This window comes from Pogoniulus pusillus, chromosome 27 (genome assembly GCF_015220805.1).
Source record: "Pogoniulus pusillus isolate bPogPus1 chromosome 27, bPogPus1.pri, whole genome shotgun sequence".
NCBI classification, from domain to species: domain Eukaryota; kingdom Metazoa; phylum Chordata; class Aves; order Piciformes; family Lybiidae; genus Pogoniulus; species Pogoniulus pusillus.
This window is the reverse complement of record NC_087290.1, coordinates 13233-21978: the sequence shown is the minus strand read 5'-3', so window position 1 is coordinate 21978 and position 8746 is coordinate 13233.

Below are 8746 nucleotides of genomic sequence, written 5' to 3'. Positions count from 1 at the left end.
CCTGTCCACACCACTGCCTTTGTTCTTGCTAATAAAGTGGCTGCACAGGGCAGGGTTATGACCAAGAAAGGGTAAATCCTTGATCCCTCAGAGTGCATAGCATAGAATGACAGTTCTGCTGCTCAGATGTCTGGATGAACAGGACATTCTGGATGAGTAACAGGCAAGAAGAGTTTGCCAGCTGAAACAGGCCAGCTTCATCAGCAAATAAAACTGCCATGACTTGGCATGCTGAGTATCATCCAGCCATCTCAAGTGTGCTTATCTGTGAGTCTCAGCTGCATTCATCAGGTTCAGTCACCAGGTTCAGCCACTCTCGGCACCACAGCCAGACTCACACTGGTGTAGGAAAACATGTTGTGTGTATGCTGCCACAGGGGGATTTAACTGCATGACACAGCTCTGAGATCTCAGGATTAAATTAACCATCAGGAGAACAGAGCTGGTGATGGGAGCATGGCAGGGATAATCACAGAACTGTGGAATGCTTTGGATTGGAAGCGACCTTAAAAATCATTCAGTTCCAACCCCCTGCCATGGGCAGGGACACCTCCCATTAGCCCAGGTTGCTCGAGGCCTCATCCATCTAGGCCTTGAACACCTCCAAGTAAACTTCCCTGGGCAACCTGTTCCAGTGTCTCCCACTCTCACTGTTGATAATTTCTTCCTCATCTCCAATCTCCCTTCTTCTATCTCAAATCCATTGTCCCTTATCCTGCCACTACAAGGCCTTGTCAAAAATCCCTCCCCAGCTCTCCTGTAGCCCCTCAGGTACTGGAAGGCTTCTTTAAGATCTCCCCACAGCCTTCTCTTCTCCAGGCTGAACATCTCCTTTCTGTATTGCACTGGCACCTCTGGTGTAAGCCATGGAGGCACACACTGCCTCCATATCCTGACTCCATATCCTGACTGACATAAACTAATAAATAAGGGGACCCCCCATTATTTGGCCATAAGAAATGAACTGTAAACTTACCTGGCAGAAGTTGACAGTGGCTTTCTGCAGCTCACATGACAAAAGGGGATTGTCACAAAGTTTGGTGGCATTTTTTGGCATGATATCTGCATGAACATGAAGATCTGAAACAGAAAATGACAAACAGGGAGGTAAGGGCAGGATAGCTTGAAAGGCATGATGTCTACAAGAGCTGACAGAGTGAGACTAAGTCACACAGGGCCTTTTATAAGTGACTGCAGACTTGTACTCAGCAGTTAAAGCTGGAGTGGATGAAAGGATGTGGCTTGTGACACTGAGCTGAGGGAGCAGGGGGATGATGCAAAGGAATGGGTGATATCTGGTACCAGTAACAGCAGTAGAGCTGTGGTGTATTCAGTGTTGAGGTTCCACAGGACAATCTGGCTCACAGGTTTGGTGCTGCAGACAGAGAAATGGCTTGTAAGAACAGCAACAAAAAGCATGAAGTAGAAATTATGTCTGGAAGCTTTAATGAAAGGGACTCAAGGGGTTAAGGAGTCTAGAGCTGGTGGTTTGGTGTTTGTGAGGACTATTGGCTGTTTAAACTGACTCTCCTTGGAAAACTGTGGGCTTTGTAAATTCCATTTCAGGAAAGCGGAATGGAATTCCTGCTATAGCAGCATTAGTTACAAATCTGCTTTTGCCTGTCAATAAACATCAAGTTTAGCATCAGGTGTCAAGGGTTGAGAATGATACAGGCAGCATTCAGGCCTGGATCTGCAGTGGACTGGTCGGCAGGACCAGGACAGGGATTGTCTATCTGTGTTTAGCACTGGTAAGGTCACACCTTGTGTGCTGGGTTTAGTTTTGGGCCCTTCACTCCAAAAAGGGCATTGAGCTGCTGGAGCTTTTCTGGAGAAGGACAATGAAGCTGGTGAAGGGTCTGGAGAATAGGGCTGGAGAGGAGCAACTGAGGGAACTGGGACTGTTCAGCCTGGACAAGAGGAAGCTGAGGAGAGACCTCATTGCTCTCTACAGCTCTCTGAAAGGAAGTTGGAGTGAGCTGGTGGTTGGGCTCTTCTCCCACATAACAAATGGTAGAACAAGAGGAAAGGCCTCAAGTTGCACCAGAGAAGGCTTAGGTTGGAGATTAGGAAAAATTCCTTTGCTGCACGAGTGGTCAGGGATTGGAACAGGCTGCCCAGGGAGGTTGTGGAGTCATCATCCCTGAAGGTGAACACAGGTAGATGTGGCACATTCAGACATGATTTAATGGCCATGGTGGTGTTAGGTTAATGGTTGAACTTGAAGATCTTAGAGGGTTTTCCCGACTCAAACAGTTGTATGACTCTGTTGATACAGGATGTGTTTCAGAAACTCAAAGACCATTTAGATCAGGAGATGTTTAAGCAATCCAGAGTTAAATCCTGATTAGCTGTCCTGTGGGGCCATCCTTACCGGGTTTGAGGTGTACCTGGTTATCACACATGCAAAAAAACCCAAAACCTGCTGAAGGATGAAGAGCACAGATTTACCACTGTCTTGTTTCAGGAGAGAACTAAGGTGAAAACAAACCAACACAACTTGGACTGCTTTGCTTCCTGTTGCTAGTGATGGAAGCAGCAAAAATGTATCACTTTGAGTCTCTGCTGAGGAATTATTAATTATGATAAGGCAATAGTAATAAAACTAGGGTTGGCAACTCCCCTCCCCGCCCCCCCCCCCAGTTAACCAAAACAGCTCAGATAGATTGGAAGTAAGATAAAGCTCTGTTTCCAGCAAAGCTGAATTTACAAGCATGCATACACAATATATTTACAAGTATTTACAATTATATAGGATTAGAAATAACACAGAAATTCAAACATTCCCCTTGGACAAAGAAAGTCTAGAAGGGACCCAAGACGCTCTCTCTCTCCCCAGACAGAAAACAACCAGCAAAACTTAAGTGTTATCTAGTCAGCCAAGGGTAGTGGGAGAGATTAGAGAGAGAAGTGAAGAGAGCCAGGGCCCCAGAGCTAAGAAGAAGTAGTTGTTTACACATGACTTTTTCATATCTTTTAGCAAACCAATGAATGATCTAGAGTTTATTATTATTTTCATTTTACAATCAATTATCTAATTTCTCTTATTAGACTATGTCATTCATTGTTTTGCATAAAATTATCTCTCTAAAACAGTATTTACAATGATCAATAGTAAAGTCCATATTTTCAGTTAAATCTTCATTCTGGCTATCTCAGAGGTAGGTCATTCAAAAGCTCAGAAAACAGGAAAAGACTTTGTCTTTTCAAGGATGAGACAAAATCAGGGACTCTCAGGTCACACTGGCTTTGTGCTTGCGTACTGTAGATTCCTCATGGATTCTTCCTTTGGACACCACACTGTACAGAAACAGAAACTCCTAATAGCTTGTATTATATATTCTGAATTAAAACTCTCACAGTTGAAGTTATTAGGGGCAGACCTATGCATTGGACAACATGAGAAACAGCTGCCTTTGTTAGTAAAGTTTTGGGGTGCTGTGTTTTTCATTCCTTTTGCAAGGGCCCTGCAAATTGGATGAGAAACACTACCTTCATTCATAAAACAAAAGGGGGGGATTGTGAGAATGCAAAGCGCAGAAGAGCTGTGGGAACAGAGTGATGAAGAATAACAACAGATGGATCCTGACCTTGGTTCCCACCAGCTGCTGGCAACCTTATCTCAGAAGGGATAGATAACAGACACCTCGTTAATGAGGAAAACAAAGCGTGGTTTATGCTAATGGAGTGGGTTGTCCTTGACTAATTATGCTAATGTGTAGGTGTGTGCCTTGGGGCCTGAGGGCATATATTGCGAGCGAAATGTTCAATAAACGTGTCTAGCATAATTCATATTGAATCGTCTGGAGTCCTGTGTGGCAAGGCCTCGATCACATTGGTCTGTGAGGCCTTGACTGTGGTTCCTGCAGTGAGCAAGCAAAACAAGCAGCTAATTCTGCAACATCCACTCAATACTGTGCTCTTTGGCTCAGTTTTTCACAAGATTGTTCTGACTCAATTTTGTCTGGAGTTCCATGTCTCCACATGATTTGTCTTTCTGGACCAAGAATGGTGTTACATGCAGTAGCACGTAGAACTGGATAGGTCTCTAACCATCTGGTGCTTGCTTTTACCATCGTTAGCACATTCTAGAGTGCACGGAGGACAGCTTCATGTCCCAGCTGTTAAGTGAGCCTACTAGGGGTCAAGCTCAGCTTGACCTGCTGCTGTCCAACAGAGAAGGGCTGGTAGGAGATGTGGCAGTGGGAGGCTACCTGGGGTGTAGTGATCAAAAGTTAGTGGAGTTTTCAACATGCAGGGAGGTAGGGAGGCACTACAACAAAACCTACACCTTGGACTTTCGGAGGGCAAACTTCAGTTTGATTAAGAAACTTATTTCCAAAGTCCCCTGGGCAGCAGTCCTTGGGAACAAGGGGGTCCAGGATGGTTGGACCTACTTTAAACAGGAGATCTTGAAGGCACAGGAGCTGGCAGTTCCCATGTGCCGAAAGATGAGCCGGCAGGGAAGGCGACCAGCCTGGATGAGTAAACAGCTCCTGAAGGAAATGGGGGAAAAAAAGAGGGTGTATCACCTCTGGAAGAAGGGTAAGGCTTCTCCTGACGTGTTTAAGGAGATAGCCAGATTATGGTCTATAAGCAGAATGAGTGCTTTTTCTAAACCGCATTTGTACGGTTCTTCAATGGGGCTAGGATCCAAACGTGTTTCTGCTTCAAAGGAAAGCAGCTAGGAGAAAGTTACTTTTGCCAGTGTGTGACGCAGCTGGAAAGCTGCAGAATGGTGCAGGGAATTCCAGGCTAGACCATTCCTGGCTGAGTCTATAAGCAGAATGATTGCTTTTTCCAAACCGCATTTCTATGGTTCTTCAATGGGGCTAGGATGCAAACTTGTTTCTGATTCAAAGGAATGGAGCTAGGAGAAAGTTTCTTTTGCCAGTGTGTGACGCAGCTGGAAAGCTGCAGAATGGTGCAGGGGATTGCAGGCTAGGCCATTCCTGGCTGGGTCTATAAGCAGAAGGAGTGCTTTTTCTAAATGGCATTTCTATGGTTCTTCAATGGGGCTGGAATCCAAATGTATTTCTGATTCAAAGAAAAGGAGCTAGGAGAAAGTTTCTTTTGCCAGTGTGTGAGGGAGCTGGAAAGCTGCAGAATGGTGCAGGGGATTCCAGGCTAGACCAAACCTGGCTGGGTCTATAAGCAGAAGGAGTGCTTTTTCTAAACTGCATTTCTATGGTTCTTCAATGGGGCTGGAATCCAAATGTATTTCTGATTCAAAGAAAAGGAATTAGTAGAAAGTTCCTTTTGCCAGTGTGTGAGGGAGCTGGAAAGCTGCAGAATGGTGCAGGGGATTCCAGGCTAGGCCATTCCGGGCTGGGTCTATAAGCAGAAAGAGTGCTTTTTCCATACCACATTTTTATAGTTCTTCAATGGGGCTAGGATCCAAACGTGTTTCTGCTTCAAAGGAAAGCAGCTAGGAGAAAGTTTCTATTGCCAGTGTGTGAGGGAGCTGGAAAGCTGCAGAATGCTGCAGGGGATTCCAGGCTAGGCCATTCCTGGCTGGGTCTGTAAGCAGAATGAGTGCTTTTTCTAAACCGCATTTGTATAGTTCTTCAGAGGGGCTAGAATCCAAACGTGTTTCTGCTTCAAAGCAAAGCAGCTAGGAGAAAGTTTCTTTTGCCAGTGTGTGACGCAGCTGGAAAGCTGCAGAATGGTGCAGGGGATTCCAGGCTAGGCCATTCCTGGCTGGGTCTCTAAGCAGAATGAGTGCTTTTTCTAAACGGCATTTCTATGATTCTTCAATGGGGCTAGGATCCAAACATGTTTCTTCTTCAAAGCAAAGGATCTAGGAGAAAGTTTCTTTTGCCATTGTTTTACGCAGCTGGAAAGCTGCAGAATGGTGCAGGGGATTCCAGGCTAGGCCATTCCTGACTGGGTCTATATGCAGAGTGAGTGCTTTTACTAAACCGCATTTCTATAGTTCTTCAAGGGGCTAGGATCCAAACGTGTTTCTGCTTCAAAGGAAAGCAGCTAGGAGAAAGTTTCTTTTCCCGGTGTGTGAGGGAGCTGGAAAGCTGCAGAATGGTGCAGGGGATTCCAGGCTAGGCCATTCCTGGCTGGGTCTATAAGCAGAAGGAATGCTTTTTCTAACCGGCATTTCTATGTTTCTTCAATGGGGCTAGGATGTAAACGTGTTTCTGCTTCAAAGGAAAGCAGCTAGGAGAAAGTTTCTTTTGCCAGTGTGTGACGCAGCTGGAAAGCTGCAGAATGGTGCAGGGGATTCCAGCCTAGGCCATTCCTGGCTGGGTCTATAAGCAGAAGGAGTGCTTTTTCTAACGGGCATTTCTATGGTTCTTCAATGGGGCTAGGATGTAAACGTGTTTCTGCTTCAAAGGAAAGCAGCTAGGAGAAGGTTTCTTTTGCCAGTGTGTGACGCAGCTGGAAAGCTGCAGAATGGCGCAGGGGATTCCAGGCTAGGCCATTCCTGGCTGGGTCTATAAGCAGAAGGAATGCTTTTTCTAAACGGCATTTCTATGGTTCTTCAATGGGGCTAGGATGTAAACGTGTTTCTGCTTCAAAGGAAAGCAGCTAGGAGAAAGTTTCTTTTGCCAGTGTGTGAGGGAGCTGGAAAGCTGCAGAATGGTGCAGGGGATTCCAGGCTAGGCCATTCCTGGCTGGGTCTATAAGCAGAAGGAATGCTTTTTCTAAACGGCATTTCTATGGTTCTTCAATGGGGCTAGGATGTAAACGTGTTTCTGCTTCAAAGGAAAGCAGCTAGGAGAAAGTTTCTTTTGCCAGTGTGTGAGGGAGCTGGAAAGCTGCAGAATGGTGCAGAGGATTCCAGGCTAGGCCATTCCTGGCTGGGTCTATAAGCAGAAGGAATGCTTTTTCTAACCGTCATTTCTATGTTTCTTCAATGGGGCTAGGATGTAAACGTGTTTCTGCTTCAAAGGAAAGCAGCTAGGAGAAAGTTTCTTTTGCCAGTGTGTGAGGGAGCTGGAAAGCTACAGAATGGAGCAGGGGATTCCAGGCTAGGCCATTCCTGGCTGGGTCTATAAGCAGAAGGAGTGCGTTTTCTAAACGGCATTTCTATGGTTCTTCAATGGGGCTAGGATGTAAACGTGTTTCTGCTTCAAAGGAAAGCAGCTAGGAGAAAGTTTCTTTTGCCAGTGTGTGACGCAGCTGGAAAGCTGCAGAATGGTGCAGGGGATTCCAGGCTAGGCCATTCCTGGCTGGGTCTATAAGCAGAAGGAATGCTTTTTGTAAACCGAATTTCTATGTTTCTTCAATGGTGCTAGGATGTAAACGTGTTTCTGCTTCAAAGGAAAGCAGCTAGGAGAAAGTTTCTCTTGGCAGTGTGTGAGGGAGCAGGAAAGCTGCAGAATGGTGCAGGGGATTCCAGGCTAGGCCATTCCTGGATGGGTCTATAAGCAGAAGGAGTGCTTTTTCTAAACGGCATTTCTATGTTTCTTCAATGGGGCTAGGATGTAAACGTGTTTCTGCTTCAAAGCAAAGCAGCTAGGAGAAGGTTTCTTTTGCCAGTGTGTGACGCAGCTGGAAAGCTGCAGAATGGTGCAGGGGATTCCAGGCTAGGCCATTCCTGGCTGGGTCTATAAGCAGAAGGAGTGCTTTTTCTAACCGGCATTTCTATGTTTCTTCAATGGGGCTAGGATGTAAACGTGTTTCTGCTTCAAAGGAAAGCAGCTAGGAGAAAGTTTCTTTTGCCAGTGTGTGACGCAGCTGGAAAGCTGCAGAATGGTGCAGGGGATTCCAGGCTAGGCCATTCCTGGCTGGGTCTATAATCAGAAGGAATGCTTTTTCTAACCGGCATTTCTATGGTTCTTCAATGGGGCTAGGATGTAAACGTGTTTCTGATTCAAAGGAAAGCAGCTAGGAGAAAGTTTCTTTTGCCTGTGTGTGACGCAACTGGAAAGCTGCAGAATGGTGCAGAGGATTCCAGGCTAGGCCATTCCTGACTGGGTCTATAAGCAGAAGGAATGCTTTTTCTAACCGGCATTTCTATGTTTCTTCAATGGGGCTAGGATGTAAACGTGTTTCTTCTTCAAAGGAAAGCAGCTAGGAGAAAGTTTCTTTTGCCAGTGTGTGAGGGAGCTGGAAAGCTGCAGAATGGTGCAGGGGATTCCAGGCTAGGCCATTCCTGGCTGGGTCTATAAGCAGAAGGAGTGCTTTTTGTAAACCGAATTTCTATGTTTCTTCAATGGGGCTACGATGTAAACGTGTTTCTGCTTCAAAGGAAAGCAGCTAGGAGAAAGTTTCTTTTGCCAGTGTGTGACGCAGCTAGAAAGCTGCAGAATGGTGTAGGGGATTCCAGGTTAGGCCATTCCTGACTGGGTCTATAAGCAGAAGGAATGCTTTTTCTAACCGGCATTTCTATGTTTCTTCAATGGGGCTAGGATGTAAACGTGTTTCTGCTTCAAAGAAAAGCAGCTAGGAGAAAGTTTCTTTTGCCAGTGTGTGACGCAGCTGGAAAGCTGCAGAATGGTGCAGGGGATTCCAGGCTAGGCCATTCCTGGCTGGGTCTATAAGCAGAAGGAGTGCTTTTTGTAAACCGAATTTCTATGTTTCCTCAATGGGGCTAGGATGTAAACGTGTTTCTGCTTCAAAGGAAAGCAGCTAGGAGAAAGTTTCTTTTGCCAGTGTGTGAGGGAGCTGGAAAGCTGCAGAATGGTGCAGGGGATTCCAGGCTAGGCCATTCCTGGCTGGGTCTATAAGCAGAAGGAATGCTTTTTCTAACCGGTATTTCTATGTTTCTTCAATGGGGCTAGGATGT